This window comes from Plodia interpunctella, chromosome 22 (assembly GCF_027563975.2).
Source record: "Plodia interpunctella isolate USDA-ARS_2022_Savannah chromosome 22, ilPloInte3.2, whole genome shotgun sequence".
NCBI lineage: Eukaryota > Metazoa > Arthropoda > Insecta > Lepidoptera > Pyralidae > Plodia > Plodia interpunctella.
In genome coordinates this window covers 1,678,219-1,691,892 of record NC_071315.1, presented here as the reverse complement: position 1 = coordinate 1,691,892, position 13,674 = coordinate 1,678,219, and positions in this window count along the sequence as shown.

The window sequence follows — 13,674 nt, the reverse complement described above, 5'->3', positions numbered from 1 at the left end:
CCTCCTCAACAACTATACATGCTACAGATAAAGTTTTTACGCCGAAGTCAAAGGTTTTGCATTACAAAATTTGTAAAAACAACATACTATAGTAAAACACTGTCCTATATTATACAATCTTCGTATGAAATTGGCCCTCAAACAGCACGTTCGTCAAACTTTCCAAGCCAATTACAGACTGACGACAAGTTTTCGGCTTCTTTTTAAAATCATATATAAAAAAAGCTTCCAACCCTTTGGTAGCGAGATACCTCGACCATTGTTTTTGAAATATAATTAAAAAGTAGATGAACCTGGGACCCAGCGTTAGAATTTAGTTATTACCAAAATAGCTCTTTTTGCTCGCGGCTTCGCCTGCGTAAATTTCCCACGGGAACAGTTATTTTTCCAGGATGAAAGGGCCCTATGTCCTTGTTGATACTTCAAACTACATGTATGCAAAATTGTAAGAAGATTGCTTGAATAGATAGAGTGAGACGAGGTAACAAATAAACTTACTTTCGCATTTATAATGTTAATGAGGATTACCATATAGCCTTACGAGGCTCTTTGTTGTTCTATTTATTCTTCACTAGCGTTTGCCCGCGGCTTCGCTTGCGTGAATTTCATTCCTTAAAAGTAATTAAGTAAAATCTCTGTCATACTTTCATAGCGTATTCTGTAAGAATGGTAAAATAAAATGATTAAAAAAATTAAAATATTTTTCACATCTTTAGTTCAATTTTCCGTTACCCGCTATACGTGTCTCGTCCCTTAACTTGTCCAATCCTGATTCCTGCAACAGTATCCCGTACAGTTCTGCCGTGTCAAACCAATCTCAAGTATCTCGCGAAACCTAGTTTTGAATAATCGCCGTTCAAATTTTTAAACAGATTTTTGTCATTATAGAAAAAGTATTAAGATATTATTTCTATAATTTTTCATAAGTGCACATGTATAAAGCTTAAAAACATCGGGAAGGTTTTAGAATACAGAAATATTAATTATTCTTTGAGTTATTAACGATAACTGAGTTAGGCGTGACAAGATTTCCATACAACTCTTGTTTTACGCGCGTTGTAGGTATTTTAAGATATATCAGTTTGCCAAAACTGGTCTAATTAGGTATGTATGTTTTGCTAATCTCAGTCAAGTGTAAGTTACCAGATATAGGCGTGTCAGACAGTGCTCGTTTCTGGCACCACTTCTCTTCAAGTTAGATCAAATAAGTAATCATGCGCAAACAAACAGACAGACACACAGAGAAAATTACAGTTTTAGTCCTACAAAGTTAGTCTTTCGAACTAGTTAGAATTTTTCTTTAAAATAAAAAGAGTGGTTATTAATAATCACTTTAATAAACCAAAATATTATTTTTTTAGCAGAAGAACAACAAAAGTGTAATAAGTAATCAAAAACACTTTATATCTAGTTGAATTGGAATGAATCAAAAATGAAATCTTTTTCTAAATTATCGATCTACCTACTTAACTATATTAGGTATAGGATTTGCATAAGTCTATAACAAATGATTTCAAAGTTTATTAATCTTAGGTACTATTAATAAATAATGAATTGAATAACCATCCATATAACTCTAATAAAATTAATTAAACTACTTTAATATTGTAGCAGAAAAATAACGTAAATTATATAATTAATTGCAGGGCGACCGAGACCGTATGCAAATAAACAAAATAAATATCGACTCAGGTGAATAGGAGCGAGAGGCATTTTTTGCGCAAAATTTACCTATCACGGCGAACTCGTGTAATTGTCGTGCGCTCGTCGCGCCTATTCATATAACTGTGAGTATCTTGACAGACCTAAGTCGTGTAAGTAAAAATACGGTACTTTGCCAAAATGGACAGTGGTAAAATCATTGTTACATGAGATTGGGTGACAGTCTCGTATATCGATTTAAATAGAAACAAATGAAAAAAATACTTTTCTATAGGTTTACGAGGTCATTTAATTACGATTCAGAGTTATAACACGTAACTCATGTAACTCAAGTTAACTGACCTACGCCTGACACGGCAGAGTTGTCCAGACATTAGATTCAGAAGTTAATTTTTCAAATGGACACCGGACTGCACAGTCGAGGGACCGCGTACGAGACAGAGAGAGGTATTGAGATTTCCAGAGGTTCAGTCTACAAGCCTACAAAGTTTACTGATAAATCAAAACAAGAGCGTAACACAAGTCCACTTAATTCTTTAAGCTTAATCAAGCATGATGCTTGTGTTACAAATTAAAAAGATTACAGAAGAACAACGCGGGTAGGAGACATAAAATAATCAAATTCAAATAATTTATTAATAAACCAGCCATATTCTTTCCATATTTATAATTTTTTATTGTCAATATCTCGAGTTCATTCGATTTTAAATTATAATATCCGCTACACGACTGTTCCAACCAGTGGTTCATGTGTTATGCGCAAATTAACATACAGATAGACAAAATTAAAAAAAACAAATTGTTTTGGACTTTTATTTCGTAGTTCGAAAATATTATATTATAAACATATATATGCAAAATTTTAAGAAGATTGCTTGAATAGATAGAGCTCGAAGAGGTAACAAATAAACTTACACAAAAGAACTATACACAGAAGATATATATATATATATATATATATATATATATATATATATATATATATATATATATATATATATATATATATATATATATATATATATATATATATATATATATATATATATATTTAATCTTCTGTGTACAGACATACCTATTTTACCTGTTCTTTCCATTATTCCCTATTTCTACAAGATCCTCACAAATTATCCCCAACACAATGCATCCATCTCTTTTTATGCCTTCCTTTCCGTATATAAACATCCACTTTCATAGTTAAAGCCATAACTTCAGTAAATGATGTTCAACTTCTCTCCTCATCACATGTCCAAACCAACTCAACCTATTACTTCTAATCTTATTAATAACTAGATGTTGCCCGGGGCTTCGCTCCCGTGGGAATATTGAAATAAAATATAACCTATAGCAATCTTGGATAATGTACGTTTCGTATGGTGAAAGAATTTTCGAAATCGGTTCGGCAGTTTCTGAGATTATCCGCCTCAAACATACAAACTCACAAACGCTTACCTCTTTATAATAATAGTATAGATTTCCGAGCAAGTTTCACATCTATACTAGTTTTATTCTGTACTTCAGAGAACAACAAAGTTAATTGTATAAGTTTACAGCGTCGCATAACTTGCCCGAGCGTGATCACTTAAAACTTGAAGCGTTAAGTTAGCATGTGTTATCTTGTAGTACTACTGAACAGAAATAAACTCAGGGAATTTGAAATAATTTGAGCATAATAGAAGTGACATATATATCGTTTTTAACCCTAAGTTTAACCGCTAAGTGTGTCTGTCTGTCTGTGCACTGCACACGGCACCGTAGCTCATCATCGGGTGAACAGATTTGGATGCAGATTGTTTTTATTTGATAGCAAATTTTTAAGCGGTGGTTCTTAGATATGTTTGAACAAAATCGGTTCATCCGTTCCAAACTTGTAGCAAAATGAATATTGACTGAAAGTCGGGTGACTTTTAATTTGTCTAACAAATAAACTTGTATCCTGTAACATAAGCCACATCTAAAGTTTGATGCAATTAAATGTTTCCGTTTTCCCAAACTTTATCTTCTTAGGATGCGTTACACATTACTTTCTGTTGATCTATCAATCAATTTTGACGTTAACTTTAACGTTTATTATATCAATCAAAATTCTGTAGGCTCTCTAGATTGTATATTGTAAGTATATTTTATATTGGTAATGAATAGTTTTTTTTACAAACATTCGATGTGTGACAAAAAATCATGTGTGTGCATTAAAGTTGAGGAGTTCCGCCGTATGGAGCCGTTCCTGGGTGCACCAATACGTCGTGCTTATCGTGATAGTGCATTGTCATCCAAACTAAATGTGTGTACAATATTTCAGCTCAATCGGTTGAAGATATCTGCGTCAACTGCTTCAAACTTTAGTTTGAAGATTCCACCCGAGACGACATACTCGTATATTACAATGCATGTTAAATTAAAGGTACATATAACACTTATTTATTTCACTCGAAACAAATTCAGAGTTTAACTTAACTACTTAATTAGCGTGAATATTCATACAACTTCACTGTCAGGACACACGAATTTGGAATGCCTCAAAGTATTTGAACATCCAATATTAATAGCAAAGCGTTTACCCCACCAACATTGAATGACCGAACGAATGAACGAGTGAATGAGTGGCAATAGACAAAGGGAGCAAACAACATTAATGTTATTGAATGAATGAATGAGTAAAACTAATTAAAGAGATGAATGACTGAGTTGAACTGTCAAATCAAAAATTTTTTCAAAAATTATTTCATCATTAGAAAGGTACATCCAATATTGCTAAAGGCTATATTTTTCTCAAAATTCCCACGGGAGCGAAGCCCCGGGCAACATCTAGTTTCATCTCATATCTTTCAATATGTAATTCAAACACATGAAAACTATTTACCTTCACAGCAACATAATACATAGCTGGTTATATTTCGTACCGCTGTCAAAACCCGCTTCCGAATCTCGTGTTTAAACAGTAATATACACAAAACATACGAATTGTACTAATAAACTTAATAAACAAAGTTTTGAGACGAGTGTGGTAAAGCTGCGTAATTACAAACGCTAGAGAGTTGAAACCTTGTATGTTTTAAGAAATTGATCCCACTAAAACGCCTAAAAAACTAACTAACTAAAACGTCTGCTGATCCTCGTTAGGTTGGGAAGAGCCTGTACTTACTGAATGATGAATAAAAAATATTGCACAATGAAGATAGGCGTTATACTTTTGTACTTAATTGTTTAGTGAGAAACATAATTAAACCATTATTAATATTAGAAATAATAAATTTGTTGGACTACTGACTAATTTACGTTAGTTAATTTAGGTTACGTGCCACATCCTTGCACGTGACTGTATATCACAACCACATTACTGATGTTCTACCGTGTAGCTAACTAAACGTCGGGGCGCCACGCCGCCGTACCGCAAACAATTGAGCCCAGCGCTATGACTCATATCGCGGTAGTGGGGAGGAAGTGAATATATGTTATTGTTAATGTCCGTATACAGGTAAATCTTAGGATTTACCGGTATGGGTTGGTAAATGTAAGGATTTTTTAAATAATTAACGATTTTTTGGGCTTTTGCCATTGGAATTTAGTATATGCTAAGTTTTGCTACTGACGGCTGATAAATGTTAGTTTTGGGAATAAAACAATGATTAATTCTTATTAGTCATTTATTTTTCAGTCAAAACCTTACATATTTTTATGTAGGTATCATAATTGTGAGAGTAATTAATTAACTAAGTAATTAGTCAAATTCTTACCTATTTTAAATTATTTTCATTTGGTAAGTATTTTTATTTATAAATGTTTTTAACTTAAGGTAATATATTTCAAAGGTAAGGTATAACCTTTAAAATACTTCTTAAAAAATAACAAAAGAAAATTTATTTTCTCAACATTTACCGTGTGTCTTTGATGTAAATCTTAAGATTTACCAAGTGAATGGTGGTAAAAGTTAGAATCGCAAAATTGTTCGGACTTTTACCATTAAGAGTTTGTAAATCTCAGGTTTTACTGGAATATCTTAGGATTTACGGTAGTTCGTGCTTTTACAGTAACATATAATAATAATAATAATAACTTTATTTCAGACACATTTAAATTACATAGTCCAGAGTTGTGAGTAAAGTTTTATGTACTAATGTTAGTAATAATTGGACACATTATTATTAAAACTAGAATGGAGCTGTGTCCAGTGACATAAAAAGGGCCCATCCACCCTATCAGCAATGACATTGAGAAGTCGGTTAGGGGGTGCAGTTCAACCTGCACACACACACACTACATTACAGCAATAAAAGCTTGTACAACAGCGACAGTAAATACGCATCCGTCCTCAGGTGTAAGTAAATACGGATGATGTACGATACGACAAGCCACAACCGAACTTGGAATTGGATTATTTTGTACAACTAATTACAAGTTTTGTACACTAGCACCCCGTCCTGGCTACGCTCGGGTAAAACCATAATAAGTTATAAACATAAACACTTCAATCTTCAAATTTCTATTTAAAAAACCTGCATCAAAATCATTTGCAATGTTTTAAAGATCAAGCGTACATGACAGACAGCGGGAAGCGACTTTGTTTTATACTATGCAGTAATGTTAGGTGTGGGAATTCTGGGAATTCCAAATTACATGCCTTAAATTGGTGAATGAGTTTATTATTTCTGCCAGAACCAGGCGGTAAACCCAAAAGTGCTGACAAGGAATTGACAACTAATACAAAAGGCAATAATAATAATATAAAAAAGGCCACGCGAAGAAAAAGTAGGAACGCGAACTCTGGGCTCCGATTCTTAACCACTGAAAGAAGTAGCCGGGAACGTGATGAGAGAGATAGAAAGATATCAGATTGAGCTTTTTGATTTTATTTAAAAAATCACACACTCAAAAGAGAAATCACAAAAAATACATAGTTAATAATTGTTAACAAGTTTATTTCTCAAACAAATTAAAAAACCCCCGACACTCAATATTAATTTCGCTACAACTAACTTTTGAATGGTTGAATGGCTGGCCGAGCAGACACGTTAAACTTATAACACCCCTATTTTTTGCGTCGGGGGTTAAAAATACAATGATTGTTCAGTTCAGATTAAGGTTATAATTATACTTTAAAGGAAATTCAAGCAAGTCAATATTAAAGTCAAATAACTTCTCTTTTGATTTTAATAAAATAATATTACCGAAGCACTCCCACGCTCACGGATAAATTGACCAATGATATCAATATAGCAAGATATACTAGACTAGGTAATAATGGTGATATGGTTCTCGATCGCCACTGACACGACGATCGAATGAACATGATAATTTTGAAGCAAGAAAATAAAGACTTGTACATATAAAAGGTAGCGGGGGTGGTGTAATGGTTAAGACGACCCGCCTGTGGATCGAAAGATCCCAGGTTCGAATCCTACTCGTGCCACATGAATTTGTATACCAATCTGACTCATGTATAGTAGTTTTCATAGACCACCACTTGCTTCCGGTGAAGGAAAACATCGTGAGGAAACCTGCACACTGGTTGATTATTATTTACTTGTGTGTGAAATGGAGAAGGCAATGGCAAACCACTCTATTAATAATGCCAAGAAAGTCGTTGTGTGTGTTTCATTCCACGTAATGACCACGACCCTTAGCCATGAGGAATACGACTATGAAGAAGAAGATATAAAATACAAAAATTCGTTTCACCGCATTGGCCGTAGGCATTTGTTGCGTTCACGAATCTCTAACAGAACCAACATTCTAATAAGAATATTTACAAGATATATCTACCTGCCTGATCTTTTAGACCGGATCTCCAATGTCCAGGTCTACCGTGAAACATAAAACATTTCATTGCAAACAAATGATCTCTCTTTTTTACACGATGCGTATACGATATGAGAAAAGGAGACGGCTGTTTTTAAAACGTCACCAAAAGTACATAATTCTTTGAAATTCCTGTGTCTAACTGTCGCGGTTCATGAGATACGAACAAGTGGCAGACAGACTGGCAGGGGAGTCTCAGTAATAGACCGACTGATTCCCGTTTTACTCCTTGGGTAAGGAATATATTTCTTCTATCAATGGTAAGGAACAATACAAGCCTAGCGTAGGAAAATAAAGGTCGTTGTCCGAATGAGTAGTGATTGATGTATGTACGCACAAGTTTTCACCCGAGATGCATTATTAATACAAGTTTGTTACGAACTAAGTGAGAAGTTTAAAGAAGTTGTAATTATATATATATATAATTTAATTATAGCTTGTTGGTTAGTACAGTTTGGAAGTTTGCTAATTTCGTATTGTCATTATTATCCATCATCAGCTATTATTAGCCATTTAATCGTCCCCACCGCTGGGGCAATGTGCTTCCCTATGGATGGGAAAGAAGACTAGGCCATGCGCTAATGAGAATTGGTGAGTTTTGACGACGTCAACGACTTAACTGTAGGCTGTAGGAGGTTCTGTAGGCGAAGTGCGGTTTAGAATTTCACTTCTCACCATCTTCGATTCGAAGTGTGACGCAGCGAACCAATCACATTGCAGTGTGGTTGTCGTTGCGTCACAATGGCGCGATGTGATTGGTTCGCTGCGTCACACTTCGAATCAATTCGATGGTGAGAAGTGAGAATGCATACTCGCACTTCGTCCTAAACACTAAATATATTAATATATATAAATATATTAGGACAAATCACAAAGATTGAGCTGGCCCCAAAGTAAGTTCGAGACTTGTGTTACGGGATACTAACTCAACGATACTATATTTTATAACAAATACATATATAGATAAACATCCAAGACCCAAGTCAATTTGAAAAAGATCATTTTCCATCATGACCCGACCGGGGATCGACCCCGGGACCTCTCGGTTCAGAGGCAAGCGCTTTACCACTGCGCCACCGGGGTTGTCAGACACTATTTGATTCGTGATTTTGATGACGACGGCGACCTCCGTTTTAATAGTAGATATTGGCGCTATCTTTGGTACAACATACAACCAAATAGTGTCATTACATATAAAATATAATCGCATATAGATATGAGACGTAGTCATACAATTCTTGACCAAAACCCGTGCACACATGATGCAACAAAAAATTTTTTTGGATGTCAAAAATAAAAAAAAGAAATAGCGATAAAGTAACACTTACTTATCTAAGTTAAAAGTGTTATTTTTATAATTTGAGAGTATTCATTTAGCTAAATTTAAAATAGTATAATTTATGACTAGAGCGCGCCAAGTCCCGTTGACTTTTCGTCTCATAAATCGTAATTAAGTGAACACAGATTAATAAATTATCAAATTAATTCTAGGTGGAGCCGCCATTTCTGTGAAAATTTAATAACTGCCTAAAGGGCGACGCACACTAACCCCAATACAAATGTTTTCAGGACAAACACAACTTATGTTGTCATGTGAAGTTTTGGCTTGTGTGTTTCCCGTCCTAAATAGTAGGTTCACAACATATAACATGAGTTTCGTATGAGGCAAGTAAGGGATAAATCAACCTCCAACGACCTCCGTGGCCTAACGGTCGTGCCGCCGGACTGCTAATACTAAAATATGCGCTTCGAGCAACTAAAATATGCGCTTCGAGCAACTAAAATATGCGCTTCGAGCAACTAAAATATGCGCTTCGAGCAACTAAAATTGCGCTATGCATATTATAGCTGCTAAAAGGTGCGCTTCGAAAAATAGTTATGGCGTGCTTCAAAACGTGTGCGCTGCAAGGAATACCTCATTCTCTCAGAGTTTTCTCGCAAATAATGGAGTAGTAAAAATCAAACACGACTTTATAATAGTGTAGTCTAAGCTTTAAACGTTGTTTTTTTAAATCTTATTAAGCCGCAAGCCAGCATTAAGTAGTATTGGTATTCATAAAATATGACAAGTTGTGAAGGGTTTCACTTTACTATTAATGACACTGACAGAATGCTCTCTATTACAACATATTTCTGTACGGATCGCATGGTCTCCGCTCTCATGAGAAATATAATTAAACTAGCTGCGCCCCGGGGCTTCGCTCTCGTGGGAATTTCAAGATAAAAAGTATCCCATGTATTATTCCAGGTTATGTTCTACCCGTGTATCAAATTTCATTACAATCCGTCCAGTAGATTTTGCGCGAATGAGTAAAAAACACATCCTCAAAAACTTTAGACTTATAGAAGTGTGTTTTTCTCTTTTCTCTTTTCACTTCAAAACTGAGCTATGAATTGTAGTGGTTTGTTGTATGTAGATAGTTTTATAGTTGGAGAGTTACATAAACTACTTTTTGCCATGGGTAGAGCCGTGGGCAACAGCTAGTATAGAATATTTTGAACAACTCCCATACCTCGTTCGGCCCCCTTCGTCATAGTCCAATGATGCAATATACAAGTGTCCATCCAGGTATGCTGGCAACTTCATATTAAATAGTTTAGAGCGCTGTATAGGGCTTAAGTTATAAGCTGACATCAGACGACGTCCAAGAGGAGTACGACTTTTCGAAACGAACGGTATAGAGTTAATTATAGGGGCAAAATATTGATCTAACTAGGTTTTTTCCCTATAGTCATTATATAATATAAATATAAATAAATTAGGACAAACCACACAGATTGAGCTAGTTCCAAAGAAAATTCGAAACTGTGTTATGGGATATGTACTAACTCAACGATACTATATTTTATAACAAATACATATATAGATAAACATCCAAGCCCCGGGCCAATCAGAACAAGATCATTTTCCATCATGACCCGACCGGGGATCGAACGCGGGACCTCAGAGGCAAGCACTTTACCACTGCGCCACCGAGGTCATTAAAACATAACACTACTCGTCGAAGCTCGTAAACATACGAATAAAAAGGACAATCGAAGGTCATGACAAAGGAATATTTAAAAGTCAGACTTATCCCATGAAGGTATCTTACCGAATACATGTAAGCTATTCCTATATTAAGGGCCTTTGAAAATAATTAAATTAACCGTACTTTTAACAACAATGCCTCACAAACTCTTGCTCTTATAAGTTGCACCACACCCGGACCAAAGGGATCATGTCAGCATTTGAATGGGGGGATTAATATTATACAAATTAATTTAACTTTGCTTCAGTGAACCGTGTGCGATCTGATAAATAGTTGATACTGAATATAAGTGTCGTAAAAACTCACTGAACAACTTTACAGATGTGTACCTAATAAGATAAAAATCAATAAAAATGTCTTTATTATACCAAAAAATTAAAATATACTTAATATTTTATTATTTTATTTTATTATATATATATTTTTAAAGTCACCTATAGGAGCGTAGGCCTCCCCTACTCTACAAGCTTTTATTTCTTTTTATATATTAATATACAGATGTGAATTCCTAACTAATATTATAAATCCGAAAGTAAGTTTGTTTATTATCTTCAAGTTATATCTACACAACCAATCTTCTTGAAATTTTGCATACATGTCGCTTTAAGTATGGAGAAGGACATAGGGACATAGGACCTTTCGTCCCGGAAAAATTACTCTTTCCGTGGGAAATTCACGTGGGCGTAGCCGCAGGCAAATGCTAGTACATGATATATATTCCATGTACTTATATTTTATAGTTTCTGAAGACATAATATAGATTAATGACCACGACTCATGAGGAATACGACTGAAGGACAGAATAGATAGATAGATATAACATTTATTTGTAAAACAACAAGACAATACACAACCAGACTAAAAACACAAAATAAAACAGTATTCACAAAGCACAATTGAAGTAAATGTTCCGTGTTGCAGCAATACAAAAAGGCCCATCTCAGTACACATATCACCCGGAGCGGCGATAGGTACACTGATTTTCAGATGAGACCTGAATCAGTGTGCGAACGGTGTGTGTGTGTGTACATTAACAGTGAAGAAGGAGATATATAACTACGATTGATATATTACTTATACAATAAACATTGACTGTAGCTACATACGCGTACCCAACATAGTAAATAAAGAAATATAAAATACAACATAGGTAAATTAGGACCAGTAAAGGATGCTGAATATCCCGGACGGAAACGGAATAAGTGTCGAAAAATAAAGGTGTCTTTTAAGGTTCCAAGCATCAAAGACTTTAATAATCCACAATCGAGATTAAGCGAGCCGTCTAGGAAGACCATTAATGAGCACAGGTTTACCTGAATTTGGGTCTAGACTGACTGGCTAGGGCCGGATTATACCGGAAATTGTTTGAAAATGAGCTGTTGGCAACTTCCTGTCTAGGGTTTAGTGTAATGTTTAGAAAACAAGTTTATTTGTCAGACAAATTTAATAAAACCCGACTTTCCATATTCATTTCGCTACAATTTTTTAACGGATTAAAAAAAAATGTTTTTACTCTCCCATACAATACCGATAACCTGATCGACCAATTTGAATGGGAAAGTAAAAAAAAAAATCAAAGTCGTAGAACAAATCGTAGACGTCAGGAAGCTGTATATAGGAGATTGTTAATTAATTAAAAATAACCCTGTATAAATTAATCATGATGGAAAATTATATTTTTCTGATTGGCCCGGGTCTTGGATGTTTATCTATACAAGTGTATGTTATAAAATATAGTATCGTTGAGTTAGTATCCCATAACACAAGTCTAGAACTTATTTTGGAGCTAGTAGCTCAATCTGTGTGATTTGTCCTAATATATATGTCGGAGATAGTCAGGATTTGACGGTGACGCCATCTGGTGACGGCGACGGCAGTCAAGTGGACCCGAGTCTGGTGTCATCAATTGACACTGACGTTTGACGTTATTTCCGTTCATTCATTCAATTCAATTTGTTATTTACTCATAACGTTCAGTTTTGTTTTGTTTTTCAATTCATTCACTCTGTGAATCAGGACGAGTGTCACGACGGTCTGTCTTGTGCCTCGGTGCGAAACATACGTTTAAATCGTGACTCTGCTCACACCTGAATCACATTTATTTTTGAAAAGTCGATTGTTTTCCTTTGTTCAATTGTATTTGAGTTAATTAAATAAGTCGTCCCAGTCTTGAAGTGCTTGTGTTTTATTCATGAAATGAGTGGAATTGCCATGATAACTTGGATGATGGAAACCAGGATGACAGTAGGTCACCCTCACCGATTTTACCAAGTCGTCAACCTGACTCTGACATATATTTATTTATTTATTTTAAACAAGTGCGAAATTTTGACTACCAGCAACTTTGGCGATACTACGTCACTACTACATTACGTGTGAACTATGTTAACTAATTGGTATTAATTAATGTAAGTGATCCAAAGCGATAACGGGCGCGTTGTTTTAAATTTCTAAGAACTTTAATAGTTCCTAGTTCGTATACGAACATGTCAATGTGACATATTTATAGCGTCAGCCACAAGTCCTATCAAAAACCGATAAAATGCAACGCTGCGTGCATCGCAGCCCGGGGCACGTACAGTGCAATGCGGTTGGCAAATAGTAAAATAAAAGGATCTGTGAAATATATTTCACATATCTCTAGATTCGAATGCAAATATTAGCCTTCGGCTGTCGCTCCGTCTGTAGGGAAAATAACATTGTGTTCTTTTGAGTGACTGAAATTAAGCCAAAACCGGTTGACGTTTTTGTACTGAAAGTTCCTCATATATGCTACATTACGCTGATAATTATTAGCTAATCCACTAATATTATTAAGGTTAAAGTTTGTGTGTATGTTTGTTACTTATTCATGCTCTAAGTGCTGGGCCAATTTTTATGAAATTTGGTATTGACGTAGCTAATACTTTGGATTAACACATAAGGTACTTTTTACCCCGAAAGTTAGCGAAACTCGTAGGATTTGGTCATAAAGTCCGATAGTTATGGCGCTTTATAAAGTAGATGGCACTACTGTGCATAAAATAAAAAACGTATTTTTTAGAATTGTAAACCTCTGGTAACACCGCGGATAAAGCCAGTTTATTAATTAGTATATTATAACGATAATATATTATACAATATACTTAATAGATAGGTAAGTATATTATGAGACGTTTAGATTATTTAAAAAAATATATTATTG